Source organism: Helianthus annuus, chromosome 2 (assembly GCF_002127325.2).
Source record: "Helianthus annuus cultivar XRQ/B chromosome 2, HanXRQr2.0-SUNRISE, whole genome shotgun sequence".
NCBI lineage: Eukaryota > Viridiplantae > Streptophyta > Magnoliopsida > Asterales > Asteraceae > Helianthus > Helianthus annuus.
This window is the reverse complement of record NC_035434.2, coordinates 28,180,533-28,207,497: the sequence shown is the minus strand read 5'-3', so window position 1 is coordinate 28,207,497 and position 26,965 is coordinate 28,180,533. Positions and strand designations below refer to the sequence as shown.

Sequence of the window (26,965 nt, the reverse complement as noted above, 5' to 3'; positions counted from 1 at the left end):
TATTTTCACAACATAATGTTGTTCTCTTCCGTGAATTTCATGCGAATTAGAATTAGTTAATTAAGATCATGGTTATAAAACAAGGTTTCCAAGGCCGAGTATTCCCCGAGTAGTCGCTACAAGGTAGGCTCCCAAGGCGACTTTCTCTAACTCCGCCTAATTACTCGGAATTAGGGGTGCACACGAGCCGAGCCGAGCCCGAGCTCGGCCAGGCTCGAGCTCGATTAACTTATGAGAGCTCTGGCTCGAGCTCGGCTCGATTCGAGCTTTGTTTTCAAAGCTCGAGCTCGGCTCGTTTGTATTTTATCAAGCTCGAGCTCAGCTCGGGCTCGACTCGTTTATTATCTATTAATTAGTATATTAAATAAAAATAATATAAATAATAGACTTTTTAGGCTTGCGAGCTCGATAAGTAGGGGTGCAAACGAGCCGAGCCGCGCCCGAACTCGGCCAGGCTCGAGCTCGAGCTCGATTAACTTATGAGAGCTCGGGCTCGAGCTCAGCTCGTTTGTATTTTATCAAGCTCGGGCTCGGCTCGTTTATTATCTATTAATTAGTATATTATATAAAAATAATATAAATAATAGACTTTTTAGGCTTTGGAGCTCGATAAGTAAAGCTCGGGCTCCTTTACTAAATAAGCTTATTTTTAGGTTCGAGGTCGGCTTGTAAACAAGTTTAAATAAGCTCGGCTCGACTCGGCTCGTTTACACTAAGGCTCGATAAGGCTCGACGAGCCTAACGAGCTTCACATGTGAGGCTCGAGCTCGGGCTCGATAAACAAACGAGCTTTGTCTTGAGGCTCAAGCTCGGCTCGGGCTCGATAAGGCTCGGCTCGTTTCGAGCTTTTTCTCGAGCCGATCTTGAGTAGCTCGCGAGCCGCTCAGCTCGTTTGCACCCCTACTCGGAATCAATCAAACGCGGTCAAACTCGGCCAAAATCGGATCTAGTAGGTCAATTCGGGCCGAGTTTGACTTAAAAAAATAAGAAAACATAATTTATAATACTATACCATTTTCACGTATTCTGTTATAGATATTTGTAAATTTATGTTATTAGACATATATTTAATTTCCAAAAACTAATTTCTTTGTAATTTAACAGGTCTGAGTACTCTCCGCCTATGCCGAGTACTCTCAACTCCCTGTTGACCGACTAGGGAGCGCCTAACGACTTTTGCAACCATGATTAAGATAGAAACAAACTAAACTAGCTTGCCCCGTCACCTGCTTCCAGCACTTAGTGCCGTGAAATTCATGGGAATTAGAACTAGTTAATTAAGATAGAAACAAAGTAAGCTAGGTGTCCTCGTCACCCGCTTCCAGCACTTAGTGAGTTGATCGCCTCTTGCGTGTTGCCTTTGTGGCATGAGTGTCACAGACTGGTCAAGGATACGATTTACTATTTTTTTAGCAAAAAAACAAAGAACAAAGGGTGTTAAAACCAAATTAAAAAACAAACGGAAATTGAGAAATATTAATACTTTATTTTGACACATATATCATGATACGGTTAAATACAAAACTTTTCTTGTGAGTTCCGAATGCTTCCGAAACACTAGAGACGCGTCTAGGGCTGTCCGGAGGTCTCCGGACTAGCCTAGACATTTCTGGAACAGACGGGTACCTCGAAGAGGTGCTAAATCAGCCTACAAAACCATTCGGAGCTGCTAGAAGTCGCAGGAAAATGCCGCCCAAATCTGGATAGAACTACAACCTCGGAACGTTCTAGCACAACCCTGAAAAGGCTAGAAACATGTTGTAAAAATCAAGGATCATCTAGGCCATGAAATTTTCTAGAAAACCTGCTCCTAAAAGATGCCAAAAGGGTCTAGAACAGTCCTTAAAAATCAGCATTCAAATATCTAGATATTATGCATAGAATTCTCTAGATAGAGAATTATATATCTAGATCTAGTGTACTAGTATAAATAGGTGATAAATGTCACTTTTGGAGATCACACAACAAACTCACAAGTTCTTGTACTTGTAAAACAACTTTGTAAACTTACCTTCTAATCAATGCAAAGTTTTTTTTATACAACCCTTGCAACTTCTTCTTGAATCACTTACGTGTCACTCTCATTGTATAATGATTCTTTTCAACTTTCACAGTTGTGATACAATTGCCCTTTTCATTAAATCTTTAACTTAAAGAGTTTTGTTAATTCTAGTTTTTCATTGTTGGCTTCGATGGGAGTTCCTAAAGCTGCACAATTCGGACATCTTGAACCGGCTCAAGATATCACACACATACTTTGTTTGATGTATATAAATACCTTCATTTGTTGAATTCGTAAGTCGAAGAAAAATGACAATTCTCCTATAGCACTCATCTCGAACTTTGACTTCATGATTCCCTCGAAATCCTTGCATAATGTATCATTTTTGGACATGAAGATAATGTTATCCACATACACTTGAACAAACAACGAATGTCCTTCAACTTTCTTGATGAATAGAGTACAGTCAACCTGGCCACGTGTAAAACCATTGTCCAACAAGTATGTAGACAATGTTTCATACGAAGCTCTCGGGGCTTGATGAATGCCATAGAGTGCTTTGTTCAACTTATACATGCAATTGGGATAATCGGGATTGCCGAATTCCCTAGGTTGGCTGACATATACTTCTTCTTTGATGATTTCTTAAAAGGAATGCACTCTTTATGTTAACTTTGTACACTTTGAAATTCTGGTAAGAAGCAAATGCAAGAAGCAATCAAATAGATTCTAGCATTGCCACTAAAGCTTACACGACATTGTAGTCGATTCCTTGCTGCTGATGAAAATCCTGAATAACCAAACGAGCTTTTAACAGGTGAGCTTGCTGAACAAGTGTAAATCAAAAAATTAATACCAATTCCCCAGTCACGGCGCCACCTCTGGTGGAACTTACGATGATACTTCCGACGTCGAATCTTGATTCTTCTACATACATAAATTCTGAAGTGATTCGTAGGATTTGGATGAAGTCTGCTGTGAAATTCATTCTAAAAGCAAAACCGTATGTAAAGAATGGTTCAACATCATTGCTACTAATCGCGGCTTTACCGACCAATACAATTCTCGTTCAGAATCCAGAGGAATCTTATCTCTTCAATCTTATCCTAAAGGATCAGAACGCATGGCTCATCTACATTGGTCGTTATGGAACAATGTGACACTTCTTAGAAGGCTTCTTGATTTTGGTTCAACATCTTAGTTGAAAGAAATGTTACCAAAGCCTATTTGGTCCGTAAATGGTACGGTTTTGTTTGTAAGAGAGTCTGATTTTGCATTTTTTGGTGAATTCGCTAAGAAGAGAGATGCTTTGTTTAGCAAGATCATCTTGTTATGGTAATTTTAGGTCTTATGGTTTTGGTGTTCATGGAGGTAAGTACAAAATTGTGAGAGACTGTTACTCTCTTTTTGATCCTTCTCCCACAAGATCAGAGGTTTATTGTGTTGGTTTGGGTGGGTGGAGATTGGTTTAGTCAGTTTCTCCCAAGGTTTGGAGGGAAACCGACATAACTCTTAAGGAATACATATTATGGTTTGTCTCTCCATCCGATAAGGGAGGTATAACTAGGTTTGACATGCATACTGAAATAATTTCTGCATTCCTGACACCTTTCATGGTATCACTAAGAAATTAAGAAGATATACTCCCTAGTTTGGGATACTAAGTGAGATTTTATGCATTGTTGTATAAGAATTCTCAAATTTGGTGTTTACGGTTGAGGTATGTCCGGAGTACTCCAATCCCTGTAGGTGTCTATATAATTTTTTTTGATATTAATAAAACTTTTCTGGGATATCATTCCCTCTAACAAATAAAAAAATTCAATCATGATACGTATTATAATAATAACTTTTTTCTTAATTTCATTATATTTTCAACCCAAATTGCGTGTCACACGAGTTTACGATATTGCTAAATACAATATGTATTTATCTGTTACGAATACGACCATGTATGTTGTATATAAATAAGTTTTTAGATATTTGTGATTTGTATCCGTAGATTTCTTAGTTGTAAATGTAAATTCGAAATGTAATTATTAAGAAACAAATGATAAATACGATATGTATTTATTTTTTATATATATTTTTTATTTTTTTAACCCAAAGACGTGTAACACATAGTTTCTAACCTTTGTAACAAATATAACACAACAACAATATGCCGTCAACAAATGAACAAAAAGCAATTGTTTTGGTTTGTGAGATAACCACAGCAGAGATTTTGTGATATACATTATTATCACAACCAAATATATATTTTTTTGAACTTTCATTCAAAACCGGCACCTAGCAAGACGCTAGGCCCAAACAAACAACACCGCTTACAAACAAAACCTACACCAATCTGATCAACCTATCGATTTACATGAAGATCTATTTTTAATCCACAAGTACCCAAGCGATTTTATGTCTTCAATCACTTTGGCCGGACTAATCTCCTTGTTAGAAAAGATGAGATCGTTTCTCGCCTTCCAAATGCACCAACATGCTGCCATGATGATCCCGGACAACACTAAAAGGGATGACCACTTTTCGTGAATTTAATACAGCCGCCATCTCAACAAGTTGAAAAATTCCCTTTTGCGAGCTCCGGCCGGCCAATTGTCCCGCTAGGTTCGTGTTCGTGTTTGTGTACTAGCACTAATCCATTATATCTTGGTGTCTCAAACGGTTAATTATTAACCACATGGAATATTTAATCTAATCAGTAGATTAAGAATAATATTTGTATCGTATGTGCATGTTTGTAACCATGATCCTGTTCGGGTTCACTTTTTGCGTTGTTTAATTATAGTATTCCCATGCGTTTTATCAATTACCAATAGTCGGGTCTCTTTTATGTCTCTTTCACTCTATAAGTCCGTTCTCAAAAATATAAAAAAAAGCTAAAAAAGGATCCCTAATTTTAGTTTCAACTTACCCGATACTTATACACACCTCACCAACTTAATTCATTTTCTTAACCAAATTAATTGATTTTGTAAACCAAAATCAATGTACATGTATTGATTTAGATACATTTCATAGTTGTCCATAATTTGGTTGATAAATAATTCTCAAAGTTTCTTTAGCTATCTCTAAAATAATATTACATTTTGAATAAATAAATATTCATTGGCTATTTTGATAAGTGGAGGGTTTAAATAAAAAGAAATTTTTGATAAGAAGAAAAAGAAGAAGTTTCAACCAATAAGAATGTTTCATTTTACTTCATTTAATATTTGCATTTAATTTTAATTTAAGGGTATATTTGTAAATTTACATAGATCATTAATTTGTAGTTTTCCTCTATTTGTAACTTATTTTCAAATATATATTTTTTTCCAAAAAATAAAAAAATGAATTTAGAGTGTAGGACAAATTACTTGCTGTGTAGGATAAATTCAGAGTTGTGTAGGATAAATTTAAATATGTGTAGTATAAATTTTGAAATGTGTACGGTAACTTTTTATGTGTGTAGGCAAAAAAAAAATTAGTGTAGGGAATAATAGTCTATGAGTAATTAATTACTTAAAGATAGTAATAAATGAGATGAAATAAAAACTACTTAACATTTTACACTTGTACCCCTTTATTTTTTTTCTTGATTAAATTTTCTTTTCATATTAACCTCAATCATCTTCTTGATAAAGCATAATGTTTGTTCTAGTAATTATGAATTTGGTCAAAGGGTGCTGCTTTTGAAAAGATTCATGTCATACTCATAGTGCTCGTGTTCAGGTTTTAACTTTTCATGAAAAATAAATAGTTGCCCCGTATTGTTTAAATGAGTAACAAATCGGGTTAAATGATTGATATTTCTAGTTTCAAGTTATTTGGATATATTTTGCTAGGAGACACATTCTATGAATGTTTGAAAGCTTTATTTTATGCAGTAGAAGTCATACATGTTATCAAAGTTAACTAACATTTAGTATTTTTAATATAAAATAACCGCATTTAATCTTTCCGTTGTTCTAGTTCCGAATATAACACTACGACATGTTTGTTCTTATCTTCGTTCAATAAAAGTATTGTTCAAAATCAAGTGGCTGACTGATACATCACGGGCCAGCCCAGATGAAGAACCGGCCCAGCTGCAAGCCAACATCAACGAGAGGCCCAAGAGGGAGTCCAAAAGACCCAGTCGTTACAACAACTAGCTGCACTCCACGTTTCCATTTCCAATTCAGCATGTTTATTTAATATTTTAACTTAGTGTTGCATGTTTAGTTTTACTGCATTTAGGAAGTGGTCCATGTTCTACATGACCTCCATGAAATAAGGGAACATGGGTGATGAACCCTACGTCCTCTGCATGTTTAAATACCTGTTTTTGCATTGAGTAAAACATCCGAAAATTGCCCCAAAGTCTCTTGTTTCCTTTCTCTAATTCTTGGAGTGTTTGCCTACTAAAAAAGGCTTATCATCTTGGTGCTTTCATTCCGTCTCACCTTCCGCTATGCCGCCTCGTAGGGACACCTCGAGTTCCGATGAGTTTCCCCCAACCGTCTCCGATCAACTCAATCAACTTATTCAAGTCACAACAACCGCCGCTAACACCCAAGCCGATATCAAAACACAACTCGCCGCTCTTGTCCAAGCCACCGCGAACCTTAATTCCAAACTTGATGCCCAAAATTCCAAGCTTGACACCCAAACCGAAACCACAGCACGTCTTGTCAACCATGTTACTAACCTTACTGATAACCTTTCACCAGAAAACAAGGATGGTCGGCCTAATTCGCCGGTTCGGCTTCAGCGACCAGACCATGTCCAACCACCTAATAACCCCCGGCCACCCAAGATTACCTTACCGCTTTTCGACGGTTCCAACCCTCTCGGGTGGATCTTTCAGGCGGAAAATTACTTCACTTATTACCAAATCCCGCCGGCCGAACGTATCACTCTTACCGCCTTTCACTTTATCGGTGACGCGTTATCATGGTACCAACATCAGTCAAACAACAACCTTTTAGGTTCGTGGCCAGCCTTCAAACGGTCAGTCGAACTCCGCTTCGGACCCTCTACCTACGAAAACCACGAAGCTACTTTATTCAAACTCCGACAAACTTCCACAGTCACCGAATTCCAAACCGAGTTCGAACGGATAAGCAATCGCATTACAGGGTTTGTCACAACAAACCCTATTAAATTGCTTTTTATCTGGGCTCAAACCCGAAATCCAGTCCGAACTTGCCATCATACGGCCCACTTCGTTTCATGATGCTTGTGGCCTGGCTCGACGTGTTGAAGACAAATTAGCCCAAGCCTTTAAACCTAAAACCTTTTATCCCACTAAATCCTACGTACCCTCAACAACATCATCCATACAAACTATCTCCCCTACTTCTACGGGCAACGTTTCTTCAACAGTTCCCAAATCCACGTCAGCCACTACCCCACCATTGTTACCCTCACCTCCTAAACCATTACCTTTCATGAAGTTATCACCGGAAGCTATTCAACAACACCGTCGCGAAGGGTTGTGTTTCCGCTGCCCGGAAAAATTTTTCCCGGGTCACAAGTGTTCGCCACCTCAGTTTTTGTTGATCGTGGATAACGACGACCAAATCGGCATGCGGGATTCTCAATTCACGAACCAGGAAGATGATAATCACCCGCCTCAATTTATGTCATTATCCGACGCCGCATTTTTTGGCATGAGTTCTATGCAGACACTGCGCGTTACCGGTTATATTAATGGTACCCCTGTCACCGTACTTATTGATTGTGGGAGCACCCACAATATCATACAACCTCGTATTGCCGCAGCATTGGGTCTCCATACTAAGTCGTTACAACCATTCGCCGTCATGGTCGGTAATGGTCAGTTCATACACTGCGAAGGTCATTGTCCGGACGTTCATGTACAGTTGCAAAAGTCAGACTTTCAGATTCCGTTCTTCATCTTTCCAGTTCAGGGTGCGGACGTGGTCCTAGGCATCTCTTGGTTGGGGACCTTGGGACCTATTACCGCGGATTTTCTGTTCCAAAAATTTCATTTCACACCAACGGCAGCCGCACCACTTTACGTGGTGAACCACTAAACACGCAGGTATCTTCCAGTGCACTTTCATCTTTACTTCGACATGGCTCTGTTGACTCTTTACATGCACTTATCATAGAGACTCCACCTACTATCGCCCCTCATGAAGAAATACTCACACACCATGACCCACGTATCACTGACCTCCTCACCACTTTTAAAACCATCTTTACTAAACCTCACCACTTGCCACCATCCCGACCCCACGATCACCACATTCCATTACTCACCGATACATCCCCAGTAAACGTTAAACCGTACCGATACCCACACTTTCAAAAACGAGTCATGACCCAGTTAATCGATGAGATGCTTAAAGATGGTATTATTCAACCAAGCCAGAGCCCATTCTCATCACCAGTATTATTGGTTAAAAAAAAAGGATGGCTCGTGGAGGTTCTGTGTCGACTACCGAGCCTTAAATGCTGTCACCATTCGAGACCGTTTTCCGATCCCAACCATTGATGAGCTCCTCGATGAGTTGCATGGAGCAACTGTCTTTTCGAAAATCGATCTTCGGTCCGGATATCACCATATTCGAGTCGCCAAACAAGATGTGCACAAAACCGCTTTTCGGACTTCCGACGGCCACTACAAATTCTTAGTAATGCCGTTTGGCCTCACAAACGCGCCATCTACATTCCAATCAGCTATGAACGACCTCTTCCGCTCAGTACTACGACGCTTCGTTTTGGTTTTCTTTGATGATATCTTGATTTATAGTGCATCCACCGAAGAACATTATGGCCACCTATAGTATGTATTTCAAACCTTACTTCATAATAATTTCCATGCAAAAGCTTCCAAGTGTGTGTTTTCCGTTTCCGATATCTCTTTTTTAGGCCACCGAATATCCGGTCTCGGAGTAGCACCGGAACCCGATAAAATTGCAACTATTCAAGATTGGCCCACTCCGGTTTCGTTTACCACCTTGCGCGCATTTTTGGGTCTCACTGGGTATTACCGTCGATTTATTTCACATTACGCCGATATTGCCACACCATTAACTGACATTTTGAAGAAAAAAGAGTTTTCTTGGAGCACCGAAGCCGCCAAAGCTTTTGTTACACTTAAATCCCACATGCAAAACCTTATAACCTTAGCCTTACTGGATTTCACCCAGCCATTTGAACTCACAACGGACACATCCGGTTATGCTATTGGTGCCGTCCTATCCCAAAAAAAACCGACCGATTGCCTTTTATTCAAAAAAATTATGCCCTACCATGCAATCTCAATCCACATACACCAAGGAACTCTATGCCATCACCGAAGCGGTTCGTAAGTGGCGCCAATATCTTCTTGGTCGACCCTTTCGTATTTTTACCGACCACCACAGCCTCAAACACATACTTACCCAAACCATCCAAACCCCGGAACAACAAAAATGGGTCACTAAACTACTCGGGTATGACTTTGAAATCCACTTTAAACCAGGCAAAGAAAATACCGTTGCCGACGCATTGAGCCGCATCCAAATTCCCTCCATGTTAGCCTTATCCCATTCCACAGCCCCTTGGCTTTGAAGAAATCAAACATTATTTCTCTGATAATGCATTGGGAATAGAACTGGTATCCAAAATCACCAATAGCCCTACTGAGTTTCCTCATCATTTGTATCGAGAAGGCCTTGTGTACTTGCATGGAAAAATATTAGTGCCACCTATTACTGATCTACGTGAACGTTTGCTTAATGAATTTCATTCTTCATTCGTGGGGGGTCACTCGGGGGTCACGGCAACATTCAAAAGGATTTCGACCTCGTTTGCATGGCTCGGCTTAAAAAAAGATGTTACTAAATTCGTGAAGAGATGTGCGGTATGCCAGGCAATTAAAACACCAACACATCGGCCTTACGGGTTGCTCCAACCGTTACCAATACCCGAAACCACATGGCAGGATATTTCTATGGATTTTATCACCAACTTGCCGGCATCGAAAGGTAAAACTACAATTTGGGTTATTGTTGACCGTTTATCAAAGTTTGCCCACTTCGTTGCTTTATCATCACATTATACGGCGGCATCCTTAGCGACCATTTTTATGCGGGAAATCTATCGTCTACATGGGCTTCCAAAAACGATAGTTTCTGATCGCGACCCGTTATTTATTAGCCGTTTTTGGAAGGAGCTGTTTAAGCAAATGGGTACTAAATTACTTCACTCAAGTGCGTACCACCCACAAACCGACGGCCAAACTGAAGTTGTCAATCGCCGCCTTGAAACGTATCTTCGGGCCTTTGTTTTTGATGAACCATCAACGTGGGAAAGGTATTTATATATGGCTGAATATTCATACAACACTGCCTTCCATTCTTCGATTAAAATGACACCGTTTAAAGCACTTTATGGTCACGAGGCAACTTCTATCCATGAGTATCTACCGGGGTCCACCAGTAATGCGTCCATTGATACTTCACTTACCAACCATCAGCAATTGTTACAAGTTTTGAAGTCTTCTTTGGAACGTGCACGTGAAAGGATGACCAAACAAGCCAACAAACATCGTATGGAAAAGGAGTTCGATATAGGGGATTGGGTTTACTTGAAACTTCAGCCATATCGTCAGAAATCTGTCAAAGATCGCCTCAATCAAAAGCTTTCACGACATTTTTACGGACCCTATAAAGTATTGGAACGGATCGGCAAGGTCGCTTACAAGTTAGAATTGCCACCATCTTCGAAGATTCACCCAATTTTCCATGTCTCGCTGCTCAAAACATGCCACGGCATCATCCCATCTGACCAGGGTAACATCGCAAAGTTTACCGAAGAGGCAGTCGAATTTTTGCCAGAAACAATATTGGATACTCGTACGGGAGCCGATAATAAAGAACAAGTCCTCATTCAATGGGAAAATCGTCCGTTGGAGGAAGCTACATGGGAAGACAAACAGGACATTCGAGATCGGTTTCCATGTTTTCCCGACATTGGGGACAATGTCGCTTTTCGAGGGGAGAGTAATGATACATCACGGGCCAGCCCAGATGAAGAACTGGCCCAGCTGCAAGCCAACATCAACGAGAGGCCCAAGAGGGAGTCCAAAAGACCCAGTCGTTACAACAACTAGCTGCACTCCACGTTTCCATTTCCAATTCAGCATGTTTATTTAATATTTTAACTTAGTGTTGCATGTTTAGTTTTACTGCATTTAGGAAGTGGTCCATGTTCTACATGACCTCCATGAAATAAGGGAACATGGGTGATGAACCCTACGTCCTCTGCATGTTTAAATACCTGTTTTTGCATTGAGTAAAACATCCGAAAATTGCCCCAAAGTCTCTTGTTTCCTTTCTCTAATTCTTGGAGTGTTTGCCTACTAAAAAAGGCTTATCACTGACCATATGGATAAGTTATCCCACTGCTACGTAACAAAATAACCTCTATGCATCTTGGTGCGATTCAAGCATTAGCAATTTAGTAACACCCTCAATCATCATCACAAGTTCTATAACTAAATGATTCTATACTATACATGTTTTTTCAATTACTATCAAATTTTACAATTATTCTATAATTTTCATAACCAATATATTTATTTTAATAACCTTTTTAGTTATAACACCAAATAAAATAAGATATTACATATTTATGATTCGAAGAAATATAATGATATTTTATAATATAATACAATACATCTAATTATTATATATAAATAAATAAAAATTCTAAAATTCAACATTTTAAAAGCCAATAATTAGACAAACAATAACTAAACATTACATAACCTAAAGTATTGACAAATCAAATATTATTAACCTAGAATACAAAAATAATTTACAAAATATATACTGTATGAATCCCTAATAATATTTGTTAAAATACATTAAAAAAGTTTATAAGTTCACATTTGAAAGTAATATAAACTCATATTTTATTAAAATTTACAAGCGTGTGTGTATATGTGTATTACAACTTATTGAGTTTGTATCTTTGTATCAGCCCAAAAAAATCTTAGAAAACACCTAGTAATACATTAAACAGATCTTTGAACGCATCAAAGACAACCACAATCATAATTGGTATGACTATTCTGGTTGTGAAAAAGAAGACTCAATAACATATAATATAGAATCTTCTTTAAAAGGGAAGAAGTACCCCATAACATACCAATGAGGTAAGTTTGTAATGATAGTCGTAACACCCTCATCCTTCGTTGTTTTACGAACTGATTAAACGCTTTCTCAACTCCTTGGGTTGTTAACTTACTACCACTTCCAACACTAGTCGACCCTAGTTGAGCCATTGTTCTAGCCAACACAACCGCATCTTCTAACCCTGCTGAACCACCTTGCCCCAAAAATGGGCCCATGATATGCATAGCGTCACCAGCAACCATCACTGTTCCTTTACTAAATGTTCCCGATAACAAGTCCCATGGTGCACGATGTCTCAAGTGTGTAATAGATAATGACTTCATGTTTGTGTTTTCTATCATTTCGCGAATTTAATGGGGATGATCGCTTACCAACTCTAGGGTTGATTGTCGTATTGCCTCGGGATCTTCCCAATTCTTTTGATCTCTTCATCATAGTTATAAAGAACATAAATAAATTGTGTAATACTAAAGGGTTATCTACACAACTATGATAATAAACAACCTTTACGAATGTTGGGTAGCACACAAAACCAAAAAACCAAATTATCATCGATTGGAGTTCTTCCGACAAGAATGTTATCTTTCCTGAAACGAATTAACTGGTGGCCGAATGAATGACTAGTTGGGTAGCTTGTTAAACCTCTAACTGCACATAACGGAAACATCTTTGTAGGTTTGAGGTTAAGGAAATTGGCAACTACTGACTTGCCACCATCACAACCAATTACTACCTACAACCACCGATAAGTATCGATCATTGTCCTACTGAAATCATGTACTGAAGCACAAAATGGAAGATTAATAACTTGTAGCACACTTCTTCACTAGATCAAGCTTATACCTTAGCTACAAAGGAGCTTCAATCGGCTAACCGAAGAACTGGTTTGTTAGAATGCGGGTCAAGTTTTATAGATTCAAGTTGGCAGTCGAACTTTACAGTGCCTGGAGGGAGTGCAGCATAAAGAGTGTCAATAAGATCTTTCCTTCTCAAGCAACGTGTTTCACCATCCCAATGGGTCCTAAATGAAGAACAATTAAGAATTAGTCTAGATTTTCAGATGCTTCTTTCATATAAATTAACTTTCATTATTCTTTCTTTTAGCAATTTAATTATTGAATAGATTAGGTTTAAAAAGTTCAATTATATAAAGAGTCCGGTTAACGTACAATATTCCTTAACGTACGAGCGTATGCTGTGAAATTACGCACGTTGTAAAACTCAAAACCCTAATCATGCATGTTGAAAACCATAATCACACATGTTAAAAAGACATAATCAAGCATGTTGAAAACCATAACATGCTTTATTACATAACTAGTGGGAGACCCGCGCGTTGCGGCGGAGTCAATAATGCGAGACATGAACATATCACCAACTTACCACCAGCACTACCATCTACAATACCTTATTTTTAAAAAAGAATAAAACAATAGATTCGTCAATGAAACAAATACACCACTTAAAACATGATGTACAAGTTAATACAGAGCAACATTTGAAAAATATAAGTTGAATGGACCCATTTTTGGTGAATTGGGCTGAAATTTCCACCTCAACTTGTTCTTTGTAGTTGTTACCAACCTTGCACCGTCTTTTGGAGGGCTTCTATAGAAAGAGTATAAGACTGCATATATATCGGGTTCTTTGTCTTTACCCTTTAATGCAGGTGAGGTGTGTTCCATAAAATCAATCTCATGAACACCAACTCTTGTAGCAATATCCTTCAATCACTAAAACGGCTAGTTAGTGAAACTTTATCCAAATGTGATGGTATGGTGTCCCATGCACTTTATAGGGATTATGTTGACCTTTCTCATGGGAACAATATGCTCTTTTTATTGCTATATGTTTTCATGAATTACCATAATTATTAATTTTAGATTTTTAAATTTTTAAATTTATAAATATTAAGAGGAGTAATTAAATTACAAATTTGGTTACTAACATCATGTTGATGGATGCTGCAATGGTGTACCCGATTGCCACTCCAATAAGATTGGCGTACTGGACAATTCCACCAAGTTTAACTTGAAACCACCTGAAAAGTTTTAAAATATTTTATAATTGGACATTGATTCGCTCTGGGTGTATTGAATTTGCTTAGGGCTATCTAAACAGCTTGAGGCCCAGTCTCAGGACTCTCAAAACCGGGTAGACATAATTTGTAAAAGAGTTGGGTCGAACACGAGACAACTTAAGTTCACTCTTTGGCCCGCTCGTTCCAACGTTTAGATTGAAGCCCAAATTTTTAATACGTATAGATTATAACCTAAATTAAGACGCAAATTTTACATCATATATTTGTTGAAAATATTTTTCTTTTTGTTTTATATATCAGTATATTTAAAAGAATATAACTTATAAAGATAAATAACCAAGCTCGACTTGGTTTGTAAACATACTATACTCCGAGCCCACCCTAGCTCCACTTGGTTTGTATGCGAGCCAAATAAGTTAGTTATCAAATGTTTGAACAATCGGTTTTTATAAATAAGATGGAATTTTAAGAAGCAAGTACCAAGATTGTTTTGAACAACTTTCATATAAGTATAGTTTCATCTACAAATGAAAACAGAAACCGAACCTTCAGTCCAGCGATCCAACCCAGCCGTGCAATGGCACACGCCAGTGACAACCTGCCGGAGCCGATGGCTACAGTTATGGTATGTGCACTACTGCACTTATAGTCCAGACAGTCCCTAAAATCCAGATAAAAGAAATAAGAAACCCTTTACAACCGTGGCATTTAACTTTGACTAAAAATGTCAACACAGAGGATAAAATATACCAGTGCTTTTAAAAAGACTGTTGTCATCAAAGTACTTCGACAGAGCGAATCCTCCGGCAAGCTCGAACGCTTGTTCATGCTTCCCAGCAGCGTTCACTACATCATAAAGATTTAAAGATCAGTTCGAGTCTGGTAACCTTTTAAAATCAAATGACTCGCTTGGAATGTCGTTTTTGATTCCATCCTACAATATATATATATATATATATATATATATATATATATTTATATATATATATATATATGCCACAAACGTATTAGAAATATATAATTGTCAAGACGGTCTACGCCTACCGGTTCTGACACGTTACCCAACCTAAAGCAAACTTGCCCAACCTATTTCAGGGCGTAAAGCAAAATTTAAATTTGACACTTTAGTCTTAGAAAGTTTATTAGCATAAGAAAGTGTCCCCTTTTTCTAGGGATGGGACCGAGTTGGAAGTTAAATATGAATATATCTAGTATAATAATATGATATCAAGAATTAAGAAACAAATAACATTCTTTTAAAAACAGAACAAATTATGATATGGGGCCATTTAAAATTTTGGGCGTAAAGTTTATATGTTATAGACTGGCTCAATAACCATTGCCACTCTTGCCACCTCTACAAAGGAGAAAGCAAGTGAGCACTTACGTAGGCCTGTCAATAGATGGATATGGATTGGATCATGATCCGATCCATTAATGATCCAACTTAAATGGATCATGATCCGATCCATGATCCAACATAATGGATCGTGATCCGATCCATATCCAAATAATTTTAATGGACGGATCACTATCCGGATCGATCCATATTAAAATATATAATAAAAAAACTCTAAAACTTCAAAAAAAAATCATAAAATTGAAAAACAATCTGAAAAAATAAAAAAAATCTAAAAAATAAAAAATTTCTGAAATATAAAAAATTTCTGAAAATTCAAAAACGATTCTAAAAAATTTAAGGGCGAGAAAGATTTAAGGGCTTAGTGACATGGATATTATTGACGACAATTTAATTCTCAACTTTAGCAGTAGTTTATTGAAGCTGAAACACCACCTCTGTGCTCGATCTCACTGTTTCTTCGTTCCACTCTGAACCCGAAAACCCTTCACTCCTGTAATCTGTTGGTGCATATAGAACCTGAAGCTTTGAATGAGCTGCATTTAGTCACCAGAATTGTTTAAAAAGTTCAAAGTGTTTATGGATTACTTGTTTTGACACTTTACTCAATGCTTTCATTTAGCCATTTTTTAGAAACTTCTCATATGTTTAATATATTTCCAAGACTATAAACTTAAATTAAGATGGATAAAATAAACATGTGGTATTAGAAAGTACCTAAACCAAACATGCTTATTTTTTGGATCATCACACGGCTAACTTTCGACCTCTTTATGTTTCTTAAGGACGGGATATCATCATTCTTCCCTTTGAATTCTACAAATTCTCCTAATAAATGCTTGTTGATGTTTAGCTCCAACCTGCATTGAATATATTATAAATACAAGACAAGAAACTTCTACAATGGAAAGTACCACAAAAGAGTAACTAAATAAAACATTACCAGAGATGGTATGCTTAACCAAAAAACATGTTGAATGGGTTAGAAGTCGGCAACAAGTGTGTTTAGTGCATAAACCTCACTAAAATACTTTGGTTTTTATAAAAGATTAAATCTGTATTGAGATAATATATTCTTGAAGATCATATTTGGCAGAATAGTTGCTTTTAAAACACATAATTTCTGACAAAAAGTGTTTTGGATCCAGCCCAATATGCTCTTTTTCTCCGGTGTTGACAGTGCCCATTGCTCATATGTTACGACTTCGGGTGGAAAGTAATCTGGATGAATGGTGCTGAAATTAATTCATAAAAAAATCAATATAACAAGTACAAAAAGAATCCATAAACCACTAAAATATACTAAAGACTTAAATACCCGCGCGTTGTGGCAGAATTGACAGTATGCATACCGAAACATGATACGTATCAAGCAATCAGGTGGTCAATGAACTGACTCGTTGACCAAAGATGGTGCTGTAGAAACGTTGACCACCATTAACATCTTTGAATCGCCACCTAAGCAGGGCTGGTTTTGACGATGGAAGATGATCAGCATATGTTTCAAAGGAAAAAATGAATTGTAATATCTAGTTTTCTTATTGATAATATACCTGAAGTATGTGACCTTTGAGTTTTCATAAGGTATGTGCTCTTCCTTCTTTGCTATGTCAAATATGTCATCACTTCGTGATGACAAACTCCTGTTGATGGTGGGTTTTAAACATGGTAAGAGTTAGTTAGATAAAATGTGTAAACTAACCAGTAACCTGAACGGGCTCAGCTCGAGCCAGAAGTGTAGTATATACCTGAGTTTCTTTTAGCCGATCCCCGGTTGACCCGCTCTTGAAAAAGGCGTTCACTACCAGCAAGATCTCTAAGGTTATGAACATCTTTTAGTTGCTGCTCCAAAGTATATTAATTTTTGATAAGATAAATGTTGGAAATTTCGTGTAACTTTTAGAAAATAATTTTATCAATTTGTCAAATAAACTGAACGCAGCGGAAAACATTTACACGAGGTTCGGTTCTAAACCGTTTCCACCAGTGATCTTATTACAATCAAAATAGGTTATATAAAATTAAAGAATCGTGACATCCAAGAAAGACACCTTGGTTCAACGAACGATCTCGCTAGATGATCGTTGACCACGAAATCATATTTGTTCGTTTGAAACAATTTCAAACGAAACCTTTAAACTAAAGAAAATAAAGTTCAAAACTTTACTTACCTTTTTGCGTAAACGAAGAAACTAAAGGTTGAGTTGTACTCGCCACCGGAATCTTGAATCTTCCGGTTATCCTTCTGTGATTCACGAATGAGGAGTATATAGTCAAACGGTTTTCACCGTGTTTGTTTTGCCGTCCACCAGCAAAAAAAAGTCAAAACCCCAAAATCCTTTTTTTTCTTATTCTTGATCCATGTGTCGTATATCATATATATATGGAGCATTCCTTCAAAGAAGTTATATCCGATATGCATATATATCTTTTAACTAAAAATAAAGAATTGTAATCCAATTACAAATCCTTTTGTCATTATCTTATAATTATCTTTAATTATCTAATATATATATATATATATATCATAATTAACAAATTAATTATAATATTAATCCGGCTGTCCGTAATTATTCTAAATAATTACCCGTTTCTTTTATTACGCTTATAATTTCGTGATCCGGTGATTAACGATTAAAACACCGCTAAATGTTCGTTGCCCAAAGTGTAACTCTTTGGGTCGTACCTTGACGGCAACATTGAATTATAATCGACAATTGAACATTATATCCAACAATCTCCTACTTGGTCGATTGGCCGATTATGTTTCAATGTAGACAATAGTGGGTGCCTAGCTGCATCATATTGCCCCCGGCAAGGTATGACATACTTATGTCAACTAATTCTTTGCACTAATCAAACCTTTGGTTATGCAAATACTATAGCCCGGGTTATCGACTCATTTATCCCTCTGTATTGAACACTTGTTGAACATGAGACATGGATCCAATTCATTCTCATATATTATTCAACCATTTCTAATTTCGTTCCTGATTTAAAGTGGTTTATCAAACTACTACTAGTTCGAGCGTGGCCACGCATTTAACACCAGTTCAAATCAATGAAAGGCGCCAGAGTGTTTTTCTTTCTTCTAAATATAGAAGCACAGATCCCTTTGGCTACAAACAACTCCCACTAAACTTCAGATCATTCCCAAAACTATCCTTATTACTGCCAGTTACGTACAGCGTTAGATAGAATCAAAGAGCAACCATTCATTTAAGTTAGTTCTAGTATGTACCGCAGGTCTAAGGATACAATGATCGTACCTATTCAAAATGTCTTATGACTAAGATCCATGAAGATCATTTTGAAACGAGTTACGCCCAATATGATTCAACTAATCATATCAGTGAATATGGTTCTCAACACTTTGAGTATCCATTATATGGATCAACCATCTAATTCAAAATAGTCTTTTACCAGATTGGTTCTCACGAATCTGATAGACTACGGACATTTTAGAATACAATATTCATAGATACTTAACGTACTAATATTTGAACACAGATATAATAGTTTAAAAGACATTCAACCATTAAATTCAAATAAACATAAAATACTGTTTACAGTTCAAAATGCACCAAATTACTAAATTACAAAATCAGACCCACTGTCTAGCATATCTAAGACCTATACAATCAGCATGCTTCTCGTGTCTCACTTGAGGTATAGGCTTAGTAAACGGGTCCGCTAGATTCTGATCAGTATCAATTTTCTCTACTACGATGTCTCTCCTTTCCAAAACTTCCCGTATGTAGTGGAATTTTCTGAGAATATGTTTCGTGCTGTGATGCGACCTTGGTTCCTTTGCCTGAGCAATTGCACCTGTATTGTCGCAAAATATCTCGATAGGCTTTTGTATGCTTGGTATAACTCCGAGATCAGCAATGAACTTTTTCATCCAAACAGCCTCCTTAGCAGCTTCTGAAGCCGCTATATATTCTGATTCAGTGGTCGACTGGGCCACCACGCTTTGCTTAGAACTCTTCCAAGTTATAGCACCACCATTTAAAGTAAAAACATAGCCTGTCTGAGATCGTGAATCGTCACGATCCGTTTGGAAGCTTGCGTCAGTGTATCATTTTACTTTCAGCTCTTCTTCCAAACCGCCAAATATCAGAAACATATCCTTAGTTCTTTTTAAGTACTTTAGGATATTTTTCACAGCAATCCAGTGACTTTTACCAGGATTCTGTTGAGATCTGCTAGTCAAGCTCAGAGCAAACGATACGTCCGGTCTAGTACATAACATGGCATACATGATGGAACCGATAGCAGAGGCATATGGAACCTTTTTCATATCCTCTTTATCTTTGTCCAATTTGGGACACTGATGACTATTTAGTACGGTTCCACTTGCCATTGGCAAGAGACCCTTCTTGGAATCTTGCATCGAAAAGCGCCGAATGACCTTATCAATATACGTACTTTGACTAAGTCCAAGTAGCCGCTTAGATCTATCTCTATAAATCTTTATTCCTAGAATATAAGCAGCTTCTCCAAGATCCTTCATTGAGAAACATTTACCAAGCCAGGATTTAACGTCCTGCAACATTGGGATATCGTTTCCAATGAGAAGTATGTCATCTACATACAGGATTAGAAAAGTAATAGAACTCCCACTTGCCTTCTTGTAAACACACGGCTCATCTTCATTTTTGATAAAACCAAATTGTTTGATTTTCTGATCAAAACGAAGATTCCAGGTTCGAGATGCTTGTTTCAATCCATAAATGGATTTATTCAACTTGCAAACTTTCTTAGGATTCTTAGGATCTACAAAACCTTCAGGCTGCTCCATATAGACATCTTCTGTAAGATGTCCATTTAGGAACGCGGTCTTGACATCCATTTGCCATATCTCATAGTCATAATACGCGGCTATGGCAAGTAGAATCCTAATAGACTTAAGCATGGCTACTGGCGAGAAGGTTTCCTCATAATCAACTCCTTGAGTCTGAGTAAAACCTTTAGCAACCAATCGAGCCTTATAGGTTTGCACATTTCCATCCATATCTGTTTTCAACTTGAAAACCCATTTACTTCCTACAGTCCGACATTCGGGAGGAAGTTCAACCAAATCCCAGACTTGGTTGTCATACATGGATTGCATCTCGACGCCCATGGCTTCGAGCCATTTTTCAGATTCATTACCTGAAATCGCAGCTTTGTAGGTTGAGGGCTCTTCTTGATCAATTATCAAGACGTACCTATCAGGTGAATACCGATTAGGTTCATGACGATCCCTCGTACTTCTGCGGACGCCTAGTGTTACATCAGATTCCTGAATCCTATCAGGTTCAGATCCAACAACATTTTGTTGAGAGGCAGATTCGACTATTGGTTGATTAATTTGTGGTTCTCGAATTTCCTCAAGATCCACAAGATTATCTCCAATTCCTCGCGCCATAAGCTCATCCTCTAGGAATGTTCCTCGACGCTTAGTGAAAACTCTATTTTCAGCAGGATTATAGAAATAATAACCAACCGGATATGCATATCCAATGAAAACAACTTTTTCACCGCGAGGATCAAGTTTGTCCGAAGACTCACTGGTAACATAAGCGTTACATCCCCATATGCGAAGGTAAGAGACTTTAGGTGGTTTACCATGCCACATCTCATATGGTGTCTTTTCTACCTTTTTAGTAGGAGCAATATTTACAAGACGTGTAGCAGTTTCAAGAGCATAACTCCAAAAGGAGTGTGGTAAGTTTGTACGACACATCATTGATCGAACCATATCTAATAAGGTTCGATTTCTCCTCTCAGACACACCATTGAGTTGTGGTGTTCCGGGTGGAGTTAGTTGGGATATAATCCCACACTTCTTGAGATGTTCATCAAACTCTTGATTAATGTATTCACCACCTCGATCGGATCGAAGTGCCTTAATCGTTTTCCCTAGTTGATTCTGTACTTCATTTTGGAATTCTTTGAACTTTTCAAAGGTTTCATGTTTAAACTTCATAAGATAAACATATCCATATCTACTATAATCATCAGTAAATGTAACGAAGTATCTTTCCCCGTTCCTTGACATAGTCCTGAATGGACCACATACATCAGTATGTATGAGTCCTAACAGGTCTTTGGCCCTTTCACTAGTTCCGGTAAAAGGGGCCTTAGTCATCTTGCCACTTAGACAGCATTCGCATAAATCATAAGTCTCCTGACCCGTGGATTCTAGAATCCATGCGGTCTGGAGCTTCCTCATGCGATTGATGTTAATATGGCCAAGACGACAATGCCAACGATATGTTTGATTAAAGCTAGTTTTAACACGTTTAGAGGAAAGAGAGCATACTATATTATTTGATCTACTGTTAGAAGTATCTATTTCATAGACACCATTGTGAGGCTTAGCCTCAAAATAGAACACACCATTTAAAAATGCAGAAATGCTACCATTAACATTATCAAAAGCATAATTAAAACCTTGTTCTCTTAAAGCAGAAACAGAAATAATATTCTTAGTCAAACTAGGAACATAAAAAACATTGTCTAAAGTAATAAACAATCCAGAAGGTAATTCAAGAATAAATTCTCCAACTGCCTTCACAGCAACATTCTGCCCGTTCCCAACGTGCAGCTCTAAGTCACCCTGCTTCAGCTTCCTAATCCTTTTTAGTCCCTGCAAATCATTACAAATGTGAAAACCACATCCAGTGTCAAACACCCAAGATTTGCTCGAAAAGGAAAATAGATCAATAACATGTATACCTGAGGATTCTCCAATCTGCAGCTTCTTAAGCTTTAACTCAGCCAGGTACTTGGGACAATTCCTCTTCCAATGCCCGATCTCATCACAGTGAAAACACTTGGCATCTTTATGAGGCTTTGCCTTCGGAGTGGCAACCTTTTTGCCTTTGCCCTTGTCTTGCTTACTCGCCTTGCCTTTTCCCTTGGATTGCTTCTTCTTGGTAATTCTTCATTCCCTGATCGCCAGCACTGGATTACCCTTAGTTGGGATGTTTGTCTCAGCAGTTTTTAGCATCTGATGCAACTCTGGGATCGTTCTTTCCCACCCATTCATGTTATAGTTCATTACGAACTGATGATATGAATTGGGTAGCGAGTTAAGGATCACATCCGTAGCTAACTCATTACTAAGGGGTGCGTTTAGACGCTCCAGTTGATCAACGAAAGACTTCATTTTCAGTACATGAGCACTGACCGAAGTACCTTCCTGCATGCGACATGTAATGAGAGATCTCATCACCTCAAAACGCTCATGACGAGCTTGCTGCTGAAACATGTTTTTCAGCTGCTCACTCATCTCATATGCTCCCAAGTTTTCCAGATTCTTCTGAAGTTCTGGAATCATCATAGCAAGCATAAGACATGTCACATCTTGGGAATCATCAACATGTTTTTCCCATGTCCTACGGGCTGCACCCGTATTAGCAGCAGGTGCTTCGGGAATTGGTCCTTCAAGGACAAAAGCCTTTTTCTCCGCCCTGAGAACAATTTTCAGGTTGCGGTACCAATCCATGAAGTTAGAATTATCAAGTTTAGCATTTTCAAGGATGGACTTAAGCGAGAATTTGGTGTTATCAGAATTGTTTGTAGACATCTGTAGAATTTAGAAGAAAATTTTATTAGTAATTTTCATGCATTAACCTAATTCAATTTTGACCCAAGATATACAAAATTTTAGGAATTAGGATGAGATCCCATCTCCCCATAACTCAGTGAATGGACTTAGCACTCTTCACTGGCATAGATTGAAGGGTAGGTGACGATCACCAATTGTGTCAACTACACAATTCTCGGTTTGGGGTCGCATGACGAGTAGTGTCAAGCATTGGTACGTTAACCCCAACTACGCCCACTTTCACAACCGTAGAAGACGAATGCAGGGTAAACACTAACATTCGCTCTCGTGTCGCAAAAGTGATATTTGTCCTCAAATCAGAACTGTAGCCCGGCCCATGTAAGCATGGAAATCGCGGAACTACCCCTAACCAAAACCGTAGGCCTGGATGCAGGGTAAACACTAGCACCAGGGGTTCGGATAGATCAGTTCGGGTGTTCTTAATTTAGGGTGGCGTAGAATATCGATTTTAATTTGGGTTATATTTTAAAATTACCAGTTCGGGTCGTTTTAAAATACTTGTACGGCCAATGGCATGAACATAGGCTATACAATTCCTTTGTAAAAATCAATTTTACGTTTTAATTTGTGACGACTTGAAACACCTTTCAATCACTCGACCGATTAATTTTAAATACCCTATTTAATCTAAGTTGGTCGTGTCGCAAATTTATTTTAATTAATAACATTTATTAATTACGGTTTTCAAATTAACTTTTAATTTTTTGTAAAACCAATTTTGATTTTTGTATTTTAAAATAAACTGTTTATTTTAATTACCTATCCAATACTTAATAAACCTTTTATTAAAATTGTCGTTTTAATGATCGTGTATTAATTATTAATTTTATGGCGTAATAAACATCTCATGGCAAAACACAAAATAAATAAATAAATATGCAATTCCGGGTTCATAGTATGTTCGGTTCGTTCGAGCCCAAGAACGTGAACCGAGCCCATTAAGTGTAGCACAAACCCTTTTGTGCTCCCACTTAATCTTGGATCCAATCCTAAAAAAAAACTTCCTTTTTTTTGTTTGTTTAAATTTCCGATTGGAAAAATTTAATGAGTTCTGATTTTTTTTTTAATAAAAAAATATATATCGCTTTCATATTAAAATCATTATTTCAATATTTCCAACTTTTTAATTTATTTAACCGCGTAGCTAAAAAAAAACTAATTTAGTACGCGTGTCATAAAAAAAATTCTAAACCCGGATTTGCATAGTACGATCATTAAGCTAAACGAAATAGGTTAAGGCCAAAAATTATTTCAAAGAAGACTTTGACAAGTGTTAGTTTTGGCCTTAATACAAACTTGCCTATAACTATTGTACGCGACAAGTTCCTATGCCAAATCTACTCGATTTTAAGCATGCAATCCTATAAACTATTTTATCAAAAATAAACCTACTTTGATTTGTAAGCTGGCTCTGATACCACTGTTGGAAATTTCGTGTAACTTTTAGAAAATAATTTTATCAATTTGTCAAATAAACTGAACGCAGCGGAAAACATGTACACGAGGTTCGGTTCTAAACCGTTTCCACCAGTGATCTTATTACAATCAAAATAGGTTATATAAAATTAAAGAATCGTGACATCCAAGAAAGACACCTTGGTTCAACGAACGATCTCGCTAGATGATCGTTGACCACGAAATCATATTTGTTCGTTTGAAACAATTTCAAACGAAACCTTTAAACTAAAGAAAATAAAGTTCAAAACTTTACTTACCTTTTTGCGTAAACGAAGAAACTAAAGGTTGAGTTGTACTCGCCACCGGAATCTTGAATCTTCCGGTTATCCTTCTGTGATTCACGAATGAGGAGTATATAGTCAAACGGTTTTCACCGTGTTTGTTTTGCCGTCCACCAGCAAAAAAAAGTCAAAACCCCAAAATCCTTTTTTTTCTTATTCTTGATCCATGTGTCGTATATCATATATATATGGAGCATTCCTTCAAAGAAGTTATATCCGATATGCATATATATCTTTTAACTAAAAATAAAGAATTGTAATCCAATTACAAATCCTTTTGTCATTATCTTATAATTATCTTTAATTATCTAATATATATATATATATATATATATATATATATCATAATTAACAAATTAATTATAATATTAATCTGGCTGTCCGTAATTATTCTAAATAATTACCCGTTTCTTTTATTACGCTTATAATTTCGTGATCCGGTGATTAACGATTAAAACACCGCTAAATGTTCGTTGCCCAAAGTGTAACTCTTTGGGTCGTACCTTGACGGCAACATTGAATTATAATCGACAATTGAACATTATATCCAACAATAAATTCATCCAAATATCAAACACATACAAAATTCAAACAGCAACATAAGTTCTCATTCACACAACCCAAAACCACAAATATCCAACCAAAACAGCCAAAAACAATAACTAAAACCCTAACATAAATAAAAACTTTGACTACCTTGAGGAACATAATCCGTGTGGTACAGAGACTTTGTGAATATCCATAGCGTAATCAACCATATTAGTGTTGTTCAAAAGCTCGATCTTCGCTTTGAGAATCTGATCGTTCGGGTATAGTTCACGCTCCCGAGTGAATTCGAGCAGCGGAAACACGAGATGCCGGTCCAGATTTGGAGCAATTCGAGGTGTCAGATCGTATTTCGCCATTGCCATGAATGAATTTCAAGTTTTTTTTTTCTCAGATTGGAGATTTCTGGACAGAAAGTAGCTTCGGTTATGTTGTAGCGATTGCAGGTTTTGGAATGGGGGATCTGGTTGCTAGGGTTTACCTCTCTTTAATTGGAAGGTGGGAACGGCAAACGGGAACGTTTGTGATTCGTCGGTTGGGGGATTGGGAACGTCGAATTCTGCATTCAAATGGCAGATTAATGATATTAATTGCTAATTCATGAAGAGAGAGGTTGTGTAATCGCAGGGTTGTGTAATGGACTGTGATGTTGAAGGGAGAGGAGGGTAGAAAGGGAAAAGAATTGTCAAAAATTATGGTTTTTAACTGGCTTTTGATATCCCATCTTAAAATTTTAAGGAAAATTACAATTTTGTACATGGGAAATGCTTATATATAGTATATAGATTATAACATGCTTCATTACCTACTATAACATGTGTGATTATGGTTTTTCAACATGCAAGATCAGGTTTTCAATTTTACAACGTGCATAACGTCACAATGTACGCTCGGTTGTTAAGCAATATTGTATTTACACTTTCACTTATATATACGATTAACTACATCAACTTAATTACAATGAAGTTTCTTTTTGTTTCCCTCGATCAAGAGATATGTCTCGTTCCCTATACATGGTCAGAGAGCATTGGCAACTTATTAGTTTAGAATACTAGTAAACTGCGAACATATATAATAGTTTGAAATCAAAGGTACATATAATATGTAAATGATTTTAAAATGTCAAAAATGCTTCTAAATGTAACAAAGTGAGAATGTGAGATGTATGCATAAAAGACATTGGTATAACACGACCATTTGCGTTAATAAAACCCACAATCATCCTCACAAATTTTGTAAAACAGTAATTCCTTACTGTTAACCATTAACCATCCTTGTCTTTTTCAAATTATATTATAATAAGCTGTTTAATTTTTAATGTCAAACAAGTAAGATACAAATATCATATAATATAATATATTAATATTGTATATGATTGAAAATTATAGATTTTAAGATTTCAGTAGCCACAATCACGTAATTAGCTAAATAAGTACACAACGATTTACACTATGCATGATCTAAACTTCTAATTTTTTGATGGTAGAGTACTGTATATACCACTTAAATTAGAATGTCCCACATCATAA

General features: G+C 37.1%; 2 long non-coding RNA genes across 6 annotated transcripts; both read right to left on the bottom strand.

Annotated features, from left to right (window-relative positions):
• Positions 1–12,433: 12,433 nt before the first annotated feature.
• Positions 12,434–12,985, bottom strand: LOC118487179. Its single transcript, XR_004880661.1, has 2 exons — positions 12,634–12,985; positions 12,434–12,553 (listed from the first exon to the last, which is right to left on the bottom strand). It is a non-coding gene; the product is annotated as an uncharacterized LOC118487179 (long non-coding RNA).
• Positions 12,986–13,455: 470 nt separating this feature from the next.
• Positions 13,456–26,126, bottom strand: LOC110894859. 5 transcript variants are annotated; one of them, XR_004880656.1, is made up of 8 exons: positions 25,587–26,126; positions 17,279–17,372; positions 17,084–17,173; positions 16,883–16,998; positions 16,248–16,765; positions 14,921–15,016; positions 14,078–14,831; positions 13,456–13,862 (listed from the first exon to the last, which is right to left on the bottom strand). It is a non-coding gene; the product is annotated as an uncharacterized LOC110894859 (long non-coding RNA). The 5 variants fall into 5 exon arrangements; XR_004880654.1 differs by lacking the exon at positions 25,587–26,126 and having other exon boundaries at positions 17,279–17,391; XR_004880658.1 differs by lacking the exon at positions 25,587–26,126 and having other exon boundaries at positions 16,248–16,751; positions 17,279–17,391.
• Between the last annotated feature and the right edge of the window lie 839 nt (positions 26,127–26,965).